Source organism: Carassius gibelio, chromosome B5, assembly GCF_023724105.1.
Source record: "Carassius gibelio isolate Cgi1373 ecotype wild population from Czech Republic chromosome B5, carGib1.2-hapl.c, whole genome shotgun sequence".
NCBI lineage: Eukaryota > Metazoa > Chordata > Actinopteri > Cypriniformes > Cyprinidae > Carassius > Carassius gibelio.
Window position 1 is genome coordinate 21,072,496 of NC_068400.1, and position 14,825 is coordinate 21,087,320.

The window sequence follows — 14,825 nt, forward strand, 5'->3', positions numbered from 1 at the left end:
TTCTGAATATTAGAGTATTCTCTTATTCTTCAATTATTTGTTCATTAGTGACGTGATGTCACACAGAGTCCCATGCTGGCCAGGTCATGGATCTCACAGACACAAACTTGCCACTTGTGATCTTAGTCAAGGGATGCAGGGTTAACTTAGGCCTTTCATTTGGCTGCCACATGCTTGCTTATAAAATAATGTGTAATTTGCTTTGTCCTGTTCATACAACTTGCTAAGTCAGTGTTAGACAAATATCAAAAGGTCCAAATGATGCGTCATTCATTCTTTCAGTTTGACCTCTCTTGAATGCAGATTTGCAGTACCCAATAAATTAATCTACGGGAAATAATGATTTCAGAATAAATCAATATTCCTTTTTATTTGACAAGTATGGGGTAGGTTTAAGGGATCTAAAATATGGTTATGCAGGATAATGCATTAATACTTTGTGCCTTAGAAGTACTTATTAAAAGCCAATATGCTAGTAATATCTATGTTTATAAGCAACTAGTAAACAATTTGTAGAGTTCCCTAATCTAAAGTGTTACCTGACTACTAAACAGCTATATGAATACGGGCTGCTTGGTAAATTCTTTTTATTTTTTTCATCCTATAGTGGAAGGAAAAACAAGTAACACATTAAACAGTATAAATCTCTACTAGGATAGACTAGACGAAAGACTGCAAGTTTAACAACTGGAGCAATACTCTTATAAAAGTCAGCCAGCATGATTTAAAAAACATCCCTGACTATGGAATAAAATTAATTGGACGAAACACACACATAGACGGTAAGAAAGTGGGTAAAATGTATATTTATAGACAGTGATCTTTTAATGCTTTAATATTGGCTTTGAAATACAGTGGCCAAATCTCATAAAATAAAACAGCTCTTCACTTACGTCTTGCATAAAATAGATTTCACAATAGGCCTACTGTGTGAAAAAGCTCTTTTGGATTTTCCGCACAGGCCGTGGCTGGAACATCTGGCCTGGGGAACATTATCAGATACTCACTGAGCCCTCCATAATGAAAGGCTTTATCTGTTGATCACAACATGTTCTGGATGGAGGGACAGCGCCTACACATACCCCATCTCTCAGGGTGTCTTAGCAACTGGGATTGCATCCATGTCACATGACAGTTTTTTTTAGTGGTAGTGGGTTGATGTCATTCGTCCAGTCAAATTCAGCTGCACAGCTTGAAAACCTGGATCTTTAAATATTTAAAACTGTTTTTGGATTATCAAAGTTTTCCAGTCAACAATAGCAATATAACAGCAATGTTTTCTTGGTTTTGTTCACATACTCTTGCCTTTGTTGTAATTAAATCCTTTATGTAATTTTTCACATTTTCTTCACACTATGAAAAATTTGACTAGAAATTGTTTGATAACTGGAGAAGAACAAATGCAATTTACAAGTTTCACGCTGACATGGCCACAGTCATATTACATTTTTTCCCAGTATTATTTGATTGGATAAAATGTAAAGACATTTTCAAATTTTTACATATTTCTGTTTATAGCATTTTGAATGAAACCTGCACACCCCCCCCCCCCCCCCAAAAAAAAAATCATATTGCTATACTGCAAAAAACCACAGCAGTTTATTATTCTGTCTTTAATTATTTTCATTAATTAATAACAAAAAATAATAATTTTACTGTGATTTTACTCCTTATAATCCTAAAATTTGAAATTTATTTTCACAAAATATAATTTGTTCATCACTTATTTCTATGTAGTTCTTATTTTGGGATTTGATTTTTGTGAGGCATTTCAAGTAAAAAGAGTTGCTTTTTCACTGCAAAAACATTTGAATATAAACTACTGCAGCATTTAAAAAATTTGGATAATCCACAGTTTGATGATTCATATTTCACAAACAATGTGGCTTTGTTTTTAACTCTTGTTATTATCAGTAACTGTCCACTCGGGCAAATTACCATAATGAAGTTAGCTGGAATGAGAGGTTATGATGCAGTATTAACTTTACTAATCACCTTCCACAGCATGTGTTGCCCCAGCCCAATTCATAAGAACACATCAGGACTAGGTACAGAGGTGAGAAAATGTAGATAAAGCACCAGTGTTTAGGCCAAAGGTCATGTTATAAGCAGATGGTTTGCTCCTAACTCACACAGCACAATGTGAACATAACTTTATTAAACTACTTTAATCATTGTCATCAAAGTGAGTCATTATACAAGAACAGGTACCAAACAGTGAAAAGGAAGTTCACCATTTTAAATGCCTGCAACACACAGGATCATACCGACTCCTGAATTCGACCGTTGTCTGCATGCTAAGGACATACCTGTCAAGTATCCCATTTTGGCCGGGAAAGTCACGTATTTTACCCATTTTTCCCGCCATTCTCCCGTATTAGTATTTTCCCGTAAATCTCCCGTATTTTATTTTATTTTTTATTTTAACCTGCGTTATTAATAATAATAAAAAAAAACATTCCCAATCTGAGTTCTGTCACTAGTCTCGCGATAACTGCCACCTGTAGTAGCCTGTCTCGAAGGGTATGTGAGGTCAGATGACACGAGTTATAACGCGGGAAAAACAACAACAGCAAAAGAAAAAACAGAGATGGATGATGGATGCTACGATAGAGAGTGAAGGCACACCTGCCAAAAAACTAAACCCATGTGTAAATACCGTGATAAATGGGACAGCGAATTTACTTTTTTAAAGAATGCAAAGTCTGCAACAAATTTGTACAACTCACTAAAAGAGTAAAAGAAAAGTTATGTGAAATGAAAAGAAAAACTGTAAAAGAAAAGCAATATGAAATGAAAAGAATGTGTGGAATGAAAATAAATGTAAATGTACAGACAAGCAATGTTAAATTAACAGAAAATATGCAAATAAGCCCTTTAAATAAATGCTCTTCATATACCCTTTTGTGTTTTCATTTGGGCTATACACCTTAACGTCTTAAAATGTAAGGGATACTGGAGCTTTGTTGGGGTGGTGGGACTGCTTGCGGTGGGCGCCGGAAAATTTCCCTTATTTTCAAATCCAAAACTTGACAGGTATGGCTAAGGATACACTGTAGATGAATCCGCAGGAGCTGCATAGGGACAGCTTGTTTGAACATATTGTTCTGAAATGTTTTATCAGATTTGTTTAACACTCTTATCTCATTTTAATATTCATCGAATTACAAAGAGCTGCCAAACAGCTGCTGTAATGTTTTCAATTTACTTTGCAGTCATCAAGAAAACCACCTCCAGAAATCACTTTAATTGACTTAGAATTTGTTTTATGCTAAGGAGAGCTGATTTACTGCTTTGCAGTTGCAGATTATTCATGTTGTTCTCTCAAAGCCAAAACACAAAAGCCTCCACTGTGAATTAATGAAGATTTTTATATGATACATGTCCTGGAATGTTAAACCAGACCAAGCAGGATAGCTACAAGAACACTGGAGTGCACAACAGGGGTTCTGTACCGGGGCAATTAAAGGATTTTTATTTTAGAGTGGCTAAGTGCATATACTGTACACTATACAGTATATATACACACTCACTGGCCACTTTATTAGGTACACCTTGCTTGTACTGGGTTGGACCCCCTTTTGCATTCATAACTGCCTTATTTCTTCGTGGCATAGATTCAACAAGGTGTTGGAAAAATTCCTCAGAGATTTTTGGTCCATATTGACATGATAGCATCACACAATTGCTGCAGATTTGTCAGCTGCACCTCCATGATGCAAATCTCCAGTTCCACCACATCCCAAAACTGCTCTATTGGATTGAGATCTGGTGACTGTGGAGGCCATTTGAATACAGTGAACTCATTGTCATGTTCAAGAAACCAGTCTGAGATTATCTGAGCTTTGTGACATGGTGCATTATCCTGCTGGAAGTAACCTTCAGAAGATGGGTACACTGAAGTCATAAAGGGATGGACATGGTCAGTAACAATAATCAGAGAGGCTGTGGCGTTTAAACAATGCTCAATTAGTACTAAGGGGCCCAAAGTGTGCCAAAAAATATCCCACACACCATTACAGCACCACCACCAGCCTGAACCATTGAGACAAGGCAGGGTGGATCCATGCTTTCATGTTATTTATGCCAAATTCTGACCCTACCATCTGAATATTGCAGCAGAAATTGAGACTCATCAGACCAGGCAATGTTTTTCCAATCTTCTATTGTGCAACTTTTGTGAGCCTGTGCGAATTGTAGCCTATGTCTCCTGTTCTTAGCTGACACCTGGTGTAGTCTTCTGCCGCTGTAGTCCATCTGCTTCAGGGATCGACATGATGTGGATTCAGAGATGGTATTTTGCATACCTTGGTTGTAACGAGTTATTTGAGTTACTGTTGCCTTTCTATTATCTCTAACCAGTCTGCCCAATCTTCTCTGACCACTGATGCCCAATCTTCTCTGACTTCTGACATCAATAAGGCATTTTCGGTCCACACAATCTAAGCCTCAAGCATCGAAGACAGATTGCTGTTTTTCAATGGAAAGCTTATAAAGACTGTATTTGCTACATTTATGTAAGCAGTACACATAAAAACATGAATAATGGAAACGCAGTGCATACCAGATCCATTTAGGCATATAGGCATGGTCAAGCCTGCTGAAGTTCAGACTGAGCATCAGAACAGAGAAGAAAGGTAATATAAAATACTTGAATGCGGCATGGCTGTTGTTGCCATGACGGGCTGGTCTGAGTATTTCTGAAACTGCTGATTTGCTGGGTTTTACACTCACAACCATCTCTAGCTTTTACAGAGAATGATAAAAAAAAAAAAAAAAAAATATATATATATATATATATATATATATATATATATATATATATATATATATAGGTGAGAGGCAGTTTTGTGCCTTGTGGGTGCCAGAGGTCAGAGAAGAATGGCAAGACTGGTTTGAGCTGATAGAAAGGTAACCAAGCTAAAAGTAGAGCATCTCCAAACAAATGCCACGACGTTGACAGACGAAAATGGGATATCGCTTCGATAGACCAATCTACTTTGAGTGTAAACTAAATGAGCCAATGCACATTGACATGCAATTATCAGATGCCGCTGATCACAGCATGACTATAAGAAGGCAGCAGGTGCAATGCATAGCAGCTTTTCGATTCGGAGCCGAGTGTTAGTATCGTTCTGCTCAAATGTGTCTCCTGAGAACTATGAGTTCAGCATGCTCTCGGAAGCTTTGTGTGTCGGTGAGACGGCGCTTCAGCGGTGGTCGTTCTTGTGTCGAGTGGATTGCGCACTCCAGGCTGCACTACCCCCTGCCGTGTTGCAAGCGGCCAATTCCCCGTTGCACCTCAGTACTAAAAGAGCATTTCCTAAAGAGCAAATTTCTCTAAAAGAGCTTCACGGGTGCATCTTTGTAAAGATGACGGATCATCCTTATAAGGATGCCATTTCACCCATGGGTTTCTGAGTGTGGTCGTTACCTGGCAATGGGTGATGGTCATGATCGCTGCCTCACGTGTCTGGGCACCAGCGGAATCCATTGGGCCTCCCACTGACCAGATGTCGATCTCAGTATCGGAGGGAGAGCTGTCTGATGCAGATTCGGCCGCGCTGCAGTTCCCCGGGATGGTGGCAAAGCCTGAGTCGGATCCAGAGATGGCAGCTATGCTTTCCTAGGCTGCTGAGATGGTAGAGCTTGAGTGGAATCCTCCACCGTGTCCCGAGCCATCAAGGCTGGATGATTGGTTTCTTGGTGTGTCCTGAGCTGGTTTTTAGTACCCTGCCCCAGTGCCTTTCTTCCCGGAAGTGCATTTAGAGCTCACAAAGTCATGGAAGGCACCTTTTACTGACAGAAACCGGCCTATGAGCTCTTCCTTCCTCACCATTTAACAATCCCACCGGTGGAGCGTGCAGTAGCAATGCAATTGTGTCCTTAGTCCACCTCCTTCATGCGTGGAGACCCAATAGTGCCTTCCTGGGCCTGTAGGCATTCGTTGGGTCTAAGCGGCGGCGCCTATGCGCTTCCGCCTTACACGCCATGGTGTTATTGCAGGTGCACCAGGCTCAGGCACTGAAGGACCTGCACAAGGGTGGTCACGAAGAATTGACCTTGCGTTTCGAGTGACGAAGGTCACCGCGTGTTCGCTGGGTCGGCGATGTCCACATTAGTGGTCAAGGAGTGACATCTCAGGCTGTGTCTGGCAGACATGAGGGAGACCGACAAGGTCAATGATTGTGGGCTGGATGCCATAATCCCAGCTTATCAGGCACAGGGTGTGCCCAGTCTGTTCAGGTTGTGAGTTCATTCAACTAGAAGTGTTGCATTCTCCTGGTTGCTGGCTCGTGATGCCTCACTGACAGATATTTGTAGAGCTGCGGGCAGGGCGACCCCTAACACATTCGCTAGCTTCTATAGCCTCAGTGTAGAGCCGGTATCCTCCTGTCTTCTCACCTCAAACGGGTAGTGGCACAGAGAGTTAGTTAGTGTTAGCAAGCCGACCCCGGTTAGTGTCGGCTTGCTAAAACTGCTCCAGAGTGTCCGTACTATAGACCCTGTTGAGATCATCCATCACCCTATGAAGCTGGACACGGCAGAACATCCGGCGCCAGGCCTTTATGATGAATCCGTGAGAACCATGGAAAGCTAGGTTCCATATTGAGACCTAAACGGTACTCGTATGCATATAGTCCACGGTATAGCCTCAGAGCCTGTGTTTACCCGGCAAACTTCTGCCTTCCCAAGGGGGTTTTAATCACCTCAAAATTCTCCATATACACCTAAACGAATGCTATATGTGTTGCTCCCGAGACCTCCTTCAGGAAGGATGGGGTTTCTGCAGCGTCTCTGTTCCAACAGAATGGGTACGTTTTCCCAGTGTTATCCAATCTCACCCAGTGAGGTAGTGCTTTGACAATAGTGAGTGTAACTACTTTTTCTGACCCCCGGCCTACACCTAATAGGGGCGCAGGCAGCTCGCACATGGCACTGGAAGGGGCAGCACCCATGGTGCTTTGGTAGGGATCCCATTTTCATCGGTCACCGACGTGTACCGTCGCCATGGTTGCTGTACCACTGCTGAGCTGCCGGGTGTCCGGCTCATCTCCCCAGCGAAAACCTGGTATGCACTGCACCTGCTGCCTTCTTATACTCACGCTGTGATCATCGGCAGCTGGATGCAATAATTGCATGCCAATGTGCATTGTCTCATTTAGTTTACACTCAAAGTAGATTGGTCTATCGAAGCGATATCCGATTTTTGTCGGTCACCAACGTGGCGTCTCCATTCCCTCCTTCAGGGAATGAGGGTATCATACTTAACCGAGACGTTCTCACAGACTCACCAACGTTGGGCTACAGAAAATTGAAAAAAGGTTGTCTGGTCTGAAGAGTCTCAGTTTCTGCTGTGACTTTTACAAGGGACAACATAACAGCATGGATCCAGCCTCCCTGCCTTGTATTAACAGTTTAGGCTGGTAAAGTTGTGGGGTATGGTTGATATATATTTTGTAATGTTTTTTTTTATTATTCTTATTATTAATATTTGTATTTTGTATTTTTATTTTTTATGCTGTCATGTCAAAATCTCTGGGAAATGTTTTCAGCATCTTGAATATGCTGCAAAGAATTAAGGCTTTTGTGAAGGCAAACTCCACAGTCTGGAGTGACAACTGATATTTATATGCAATTTAAATAGTTTGATACATTGTTGTAATCATTGACTTCATTGACATTGAGCTCCATATTTTTACTTTGTCTAATACAAGAAAAAAATAATGATAAATAAATAAATGTCATAGAAAAATCCCAAATTTATGGCAGCAGTAAAGTTGGTTTAAATGACTGTCCAAATTCTAGTCATTTATGAGAGCTATATGCATTTTTGTTCTGCTGTACTTTATGGCAATGATATTTGGTTTATGTTCCTTTTTTACAGCTCCTTTTAGAATAAAACAAAGTTGAGTTATTCTTCTTGTTTTTCCTCTCATTGAAAAATGTTACACATTATGTAAACTATCACTGACAGTCAGGTTGACCTGTACAACCTCAGTATCTTATAGATATTTTTGAGCTTGAACAAATTCCATGTTGAAAGGATCCCTTGAATAAAAATGACATTTGAAAGCTTGTTTAATTCCTTAACATAAATTATTTAATTAGACTGTCTTCTACAGACAAGACAGTCTGATTCCAGGTGGTCTAGGGTTCGGTTCATGTGAACTCCGGTATGGTTCGCTGCTGATATGAATGCTATCGTACCAAATCAATCGAGGATGGCACTATTAAAGTGGTCAAATAAAAAAGAGCAATGTTCCAAAAGTCCTATAATTATATTACATAATGGCTATTGTGCTGTTGTTTTTGTCTTTTAAAATCACTGAGCAGTTTTTATTATTTTTTATTTTTTACTTCAAATAATTACATAAAAATTTTATATAATTATTAAAATTATAAATATGCAACTCCAATTAATTCAGTTTGTCAACATGCTTTCATAGCTCTGAAAGGCAGCTATTATTTATTAATGTTTATTACATAAAAAATAAATGTTTTTAAATTGGCCTACAGGAAGCACTTTGAATAAAAACTTTTCATATAAACTTTCTTCTTAATTGCTCTCTGTGCTGATATTAATCCCTTATTACAAGTAAACACACACACACACACACACACACTATCAGAGATAAACACAAAGGGTTTTGTGTCCTGAGGTGGAGCAGGAATCCAGAGAAAGTTATTCTGCTGTGCCACAACATACTGAGCTGTGCCTGTGGCAGTCCTTCTTTGGGAAAAATCGCACTAAAGAGAAAGTGCTTTCACCTCCATTTATGTCCTCATCTAGCTCCTCTCTCACCGGCTTATTCCATCTGTCTGTCTTTTTCTGATTTCATAACTCCAGGTCACTAAGTGATACCTGATGAATAGATTTAGTCCAGTCTGGTTGACCAAACAGTCTCTAAATACAGCAACATTATTGTCCAAAAATATAGACTGTCAAAAAGACAGTTGTATGATGAAGAAATTTGGGGATTACATGAATCTGTAAAATGTTATCTATTAGTGAGGTAGGTAGGGGGTAGGTTAGGGAAGGTGGAAATTTGAGATTGAATAAAATGTCAAATTTGAAAATAACCAAACTGATTAGACCAGGGGCCCTCAAATCTGGACCTCGAGATCCACTATAGAGTTTAGCTCTAATCTTAATCAAACACACCTGAGCATGCTAATCAATGCCAATCATTGTCTTTGGGATCATTGGAAAATCACAGCCAGGTAATTTTGATCAGGGTTGGAGCTAGACTCTGCAGTGCATTGGACCTCTAGGGCAAGATTTGAGGAAAGAGGGGATTAGACTGTGCCAGCTGAAAATTCTGTAGAATGATGTTGAAATAGCAAAAGTGTTAATGTAAGAATCACTCAAGCTCCTTGAAATTGCTACCTTTCCAAAAGGTCTTTATTAATTATTTGATTCTTCCATTTCCATTTATTTAATCTAAGAAAAAAGGTTTTTGGGATAAAAACTGTGAGGAACTGGAATAAATGTAAAAGTTAAGGACATTCATTTCAATACAATTTATTCTACCTGCTAAAGATACTGTAGATATAATGTGTCCCATATTTGAAGATAACTTATGATTTTATTTATATGGGGTAAAAAGTATTTTATATATATATATATATATATATATATATATATATATATATATATATATATATATATATATATATATATATATATATATATATATATTTATATAGAAAAAGATTGAGTAATATGTACTCCTAAGTATTTAAAGTTGGATTGTGATATATGAAATGGTTTTAATTTATAGAGCCAGAGGATTAACGGGAAAGCATACACTTTTAGAAAAAGAATGAATTAATATCCTGAGAAACTATAATATAAATATAATTTCATAGACCGGAGCAAAAATGCATCAACAATAAACAAATTAATTGCTCATTGTTATTTAATGTTAATGTATTACCTAACTTTAACTAAGGGGCCCTTATTCTATAGTCAAAGTTTTACCAATATTTTAGTATTTTTAGTTTAGTATACATCAATAATCCTGCACTGACCAGGCCATAACATCATTCCTTTCACAAAGTACAACTGTTAACATTAATTCTCATGCCATTTGAAACCTCTATTTTGATATTTTTTTAAACACAATAATTCACACAAGGACTAACTCGGATTAATTACAGAATTAATTACAGAAAAAAAAGCTTTAGCACATTTATTAGACAGAAGAGTAGGAGGTAAGGCAGTAAGGAATAGAACAGGTCTGGGAAAATAGGTCAGGTCTGAGCTGGCACTTAAACTGGGATCACCCAGGCTGCAGCTGCAACATACCATGTTGGATCTCTCCACACAAGGTTATGGATCCACCATTATAAGATATATAAAATAGATTAGATAAATTGATAGTCATGAATAATCCAGTGAGCTGTCAGGTAGTTGAATTGGAATCAATGAACAAATCATTCTTTTGAGCTTGCTCTTTTTGGTTAATTCATTTGCAATCCAATATTCAACATCTCAATGATCCAGTTAAAGCATTTCTTGAGCTAACAGCTATCTGTAGGAACGAACTATTTATCAGAAAAAATTAACATATGGATTCATAAACCATGCAATATAGAATCCTAAAGGACAATTTAATTGTGCTTTTTTCATTTTTTAGACCTTATTTTCTACAGAAGAAAGGTAGTCGTATAGGGTTTGAATGACATGACAGAATTTGTATTCTTGGCTTAATTATCCTTTTTAAAATAAATCTTTCAGGCCTCTTTCAGGCAGACATGGCCTTTCTTATATCCCGTTTTTTATGATATCCACACAACATACAGTATGTAACATGACTACTGTCTAGTTTGACTGGAGCTCAGCAAGAAGAAAAATTTGATTCCTGCAGATACTAAATCACTCAGTCAGAATAACCATCTGAAGTCTCCTTGTTGTAGATAAGTAATTTCCAATTTAGGAACATTTCTAAAGATCTGAGCCAAAGGCAGCATAGTGTGGCACTCTTTGCACTGTAGATGCAGTTTGCCTTGCTACATAACATTTCATGTGGAAGTGAAGGTCAGTGCAAGCCGCAGGAGATAATTTTATCGTTTTTCACAGTTACTCTTTCATTCTCTCATTTTCAAGAGTCAAGACAGAGATCACTTTTAAATTGGGAGCTATTGCATAGACCAAAATGTCACGGATGACTCCCTGCTAGTGGCAAAAGGATTACATTCAAGAGAACTCTTTCTGTCAAAGCTTCCAGCATTCTTTTGATACAGAACAGAGTGACATCCTTGAATTCTGGATTAAGCATCTAGCGACAAAACCTGTCAGAGCACATCACAGAAGAGAATCATAACTGTATCTCTGGCACAACACTGTAAATGTCTGCTAAAGACCCTGCATCTATATGCATCCATAACCGTCTGGGTAGGCTAGAATTACTTTATGATTTCACTGGAACGCAGAGTGGGCGTATGAGTGATGGAGAAGAGGAGTCTGTGTCTGAGAACTGTATAACTGCTTTTGGTCATGTTTGAGTTTAAATGAACCAAAAGCTTGCAAGAGAGGTGATTTTAAAAGTGAGAACTTTGCTTATTCAAATAAAAGCTTACTCTTTCTAAATCTGTGCTGTCAGGGAGTAAGATTTTGATATCCAGTTCCTGCATCTGTGTCCAAAACTGTCTTACAGTATTAATAGAAGATGTGTGTGTTTTTTTGTATTATTAATAAAAATATTGATATAGGTTATCAAAAAAAAATGTAATTTATGTAAAAAAAAAAAAAAAAACACTTAAAAGCAATAAAATAAAAATCAATGAAAATTCTCACCTTCTGACTATCCAAAATGTAGATGAAGTCCTCCATCCTTAACATTGCTTTTAATATTATATACAGTACTGTTGTCACGTTATGTTCTGTTTTGGTTGAGAGTTCCCTGTGTTTCTTCTATCTGCCTGTGACCTAGTTTTCCTGTGTTCTGATTAGTTTAATCTTTTTCTGTCCTTGATTTGGATTTGTGTTGCTGGATGTTGGATCTACTCCTGGATTCTCGATAAATTACACTTTTGACTGTGTTCCTTCGTCGTGCGCTTCCTTTTTAGCCAGCTCACAAGTTACAACTGTGCAAAAGTCTTAGACCACTAATATTTTCACCAACAATAAATGGTTTTAAGTCAGTTATTTCTATATTTTGCAGTAGTGTGTCCATAGAAAGTATCGGTTTACATTTCAAATAAAGTATTTTGCCATTAATTGTAATAATCCAGTGAGATTCTTGTTTGCAGAAGGATTCTGACAATAGACAGTGCTCCACACAGAGATCTGATCTGATCACCATCCAGTCTGACTGGAATGACATGAAGAAATGGAATAAACTGAGACAGACTAAATCCTGATGAACTATGGCAACATCTCCAAGGTGCTTCAAGAGACTGCAAAGCAAGTCTATGAGCAAGTGCACACAGAACAAAAGCTGCTATAAATGCGAGGATGGTCACACCAAATGTTGCTTTAATTTTAGTTAATACAAGTGAATTGATAAATAAAATCTATTTATGACATTATTTTTTGACAGCATCCTTATTTTACAGCATTTTTACAAAAATGTCTGAAACTTTTAACAGTACTGTAGCTTTGTAGGTAGGTCTATTTAAGTGTCTTGAAGACGTTGCCACAGTTCTTCTGGATTTAGTCTGTCTGTCTGTCTTTTCTTTTCTTTTCTTTTTTAATGTCATTCCATACAGACTGGATGATGGTGAGATCAGATCTCTATTGTCAGACTCCTTTTGCAATCAAAAATATCACTGTATTATGACAGAATATTTGGAAATGTAAACTGATAATTTATATTATATATAAATATATTAAATATACAAATATAACATATTTTTCTTAAATATATACGAGTATGCTTGTATACATAGTTAGTATACAGTACTCACACATATATTACATACAGGCTTTTCTATTGGATGCAATTAATAATTTGACTACACTAATTAAAATACATTATTTAGCCATTAAAGGTGAGCTAAGTGATTTCTAGTAGCCAATGTTGATATTTCATATCACCAAAACAAACATGCCCCTACCCTATTTTGATAGCTCCACCCCACACATGTGTACACAACCCAGGCAATGATTATGGTGGAATCTGCTATAATAGTTTCTGCTGTATTAAACATATTGGGCCCTATTTTAACGATCTGAAACGCAAGTGTCAAAGCGCGAAGCGCAAGTAAGTTTGTGGGCGGGTCTCGGCGCTGTTGCTATTTTCCCGGCGGGATAAATGGCTCTTGCGCCCGGCGCAAATCTAAAATGGGTTGGTCTGAAGTAGCTTCATTATTCATAGGTGTGGTTTGGGCGTAACGTGAAATAAACCAATCGGAGCGTCATCCAACATTCCCTTTAAAAGCAGGTGCGCAAGTTCCATTATGGATTGCTATTATTATGGCGTATTTACCAGGCGCACGCCAGGAGCGGTTCACAGCCGAGGAGACTGATGTTCTTGTAAGAGCAGTGAAAGACAGAGAAGTTGTGTTGTATGGGGATGGGAGAAACCCACCCAAAATAGCGTCGGTTAAACAGGCGTGGGAGGAAATAGCCACAATTGTTTCATCGATTTTTTTTTTTCCTGGTTCTTGACGGACAAACAAATTTGTCAGATGTCCTTATATACATATATGTCTTGCCACTATCGGGCAAACAAGTCTGATCCTTAATTACTACAATTAGCCTGAATAATTTGTAAGCAAGATTTCACAATGATTTCCGTCATCTCATGTGTTAATATTTTTTTAGTGTAACAATTTATGATTTGCAAAAATAACTGTTGCATCTGTGTAGATTACATGGGCAAAGTGTATGCGCGTTGTGCACGCTATACATTATGGTCAAGCATGCGCCCTTAAAATAGCATAATGAACAACGCGCAACGCGCCACTGACTTTAGACTAGGTTTTTTCTGGTCAGTGGCGCAATTGTTTAATGGAACAGCAAAATAGCACCAGGGATTGTTTGCGCCGGAACACGCCTCCTTTTTTGCGCTGAACCGCCCAGGGAGCGCAAGTTCATTCACTAGTTTAGCGACGTGCTTCTGTGGAGGGAAAAGCGCGCTTTGCGCGGGTGCAAAATAGGAATGACACATGCGTCGGTGTACAAAGTCAATTGCGCTGGGTGCAAGATAGGGCCCATTATCTTACTTTTCAGACACACTTTTGGAGCTGACACTTGAAAAGACAGTGGAGGAGGTTTAGATGCTCCAGGCTTGTATAGGGTGTGGAAATGAATGTGTCTTTATCATAGCTGAAGCAAACAGCAATGCAATTGCAGATTAAATAACAGGCCAACATGACACACAAGCATATTCAAGCAGAGGTCCGCATAGTTCTGTGAAACGAAGCAAAACCAATGTTACTCACTTATCTTGAAGAAACAAAGCAAACTCGGAATCCAATAGCAGGCCTTCACGTTCTTGAGTTCTCTCCGGCGCTGGAAAGCTTATCTGAAATTTACACAGGTCTTACTTCTTGCCTTATCCTCCATTTCTATCTTTCTATCATCACTTTTCTCGGCTAATGTCCATCCTGTGCACTGAGCACTCTCTCGTCCCCAACATGAGTAGACACACCCCTTACTCCTGATTGGCTACAAGTTTGTTTTGGTACTCAGCCCTACTGAAAAAAATACATACCCCACATTTAATGCCTAAATAGCCATTTAAGCAGTTTAATGTTTTACTAATTTACTGTGGTTGAGTTGTTGTTACCTATTGCATTGTTATTCATTTTATTTTCTGAAGTAAGGTACATGTAATATAGTAGAACACATGACGAAGATATTTCTGCTACAG

The 14,825-nt window shown here is 38.3% G+C and overlaps 1 protein-coding gene across 1 annotated transcript in view; it reads right to left on the minus strand.

Moving 5' to 3' along the window:
* The window catches only part of LOC127958629 (D(2)-like dopamine receptor), a 120,592-nt gene extending 106,054 nt beyond the window's left edge, over positions 1–14,538 (minus strand). The window contains exon 1 of the mRNA XM_052557537.1: positions 14,395–14,538. The gene's annotated coding sequence lies outside the window, so the exon portion shown is untranslated. The remainder of the gene's footprint in view (positions 1–14,394) is intronic.
* Between the last annotated feature and the right edge of the window lie 287 nt (positions 14,539–14,825).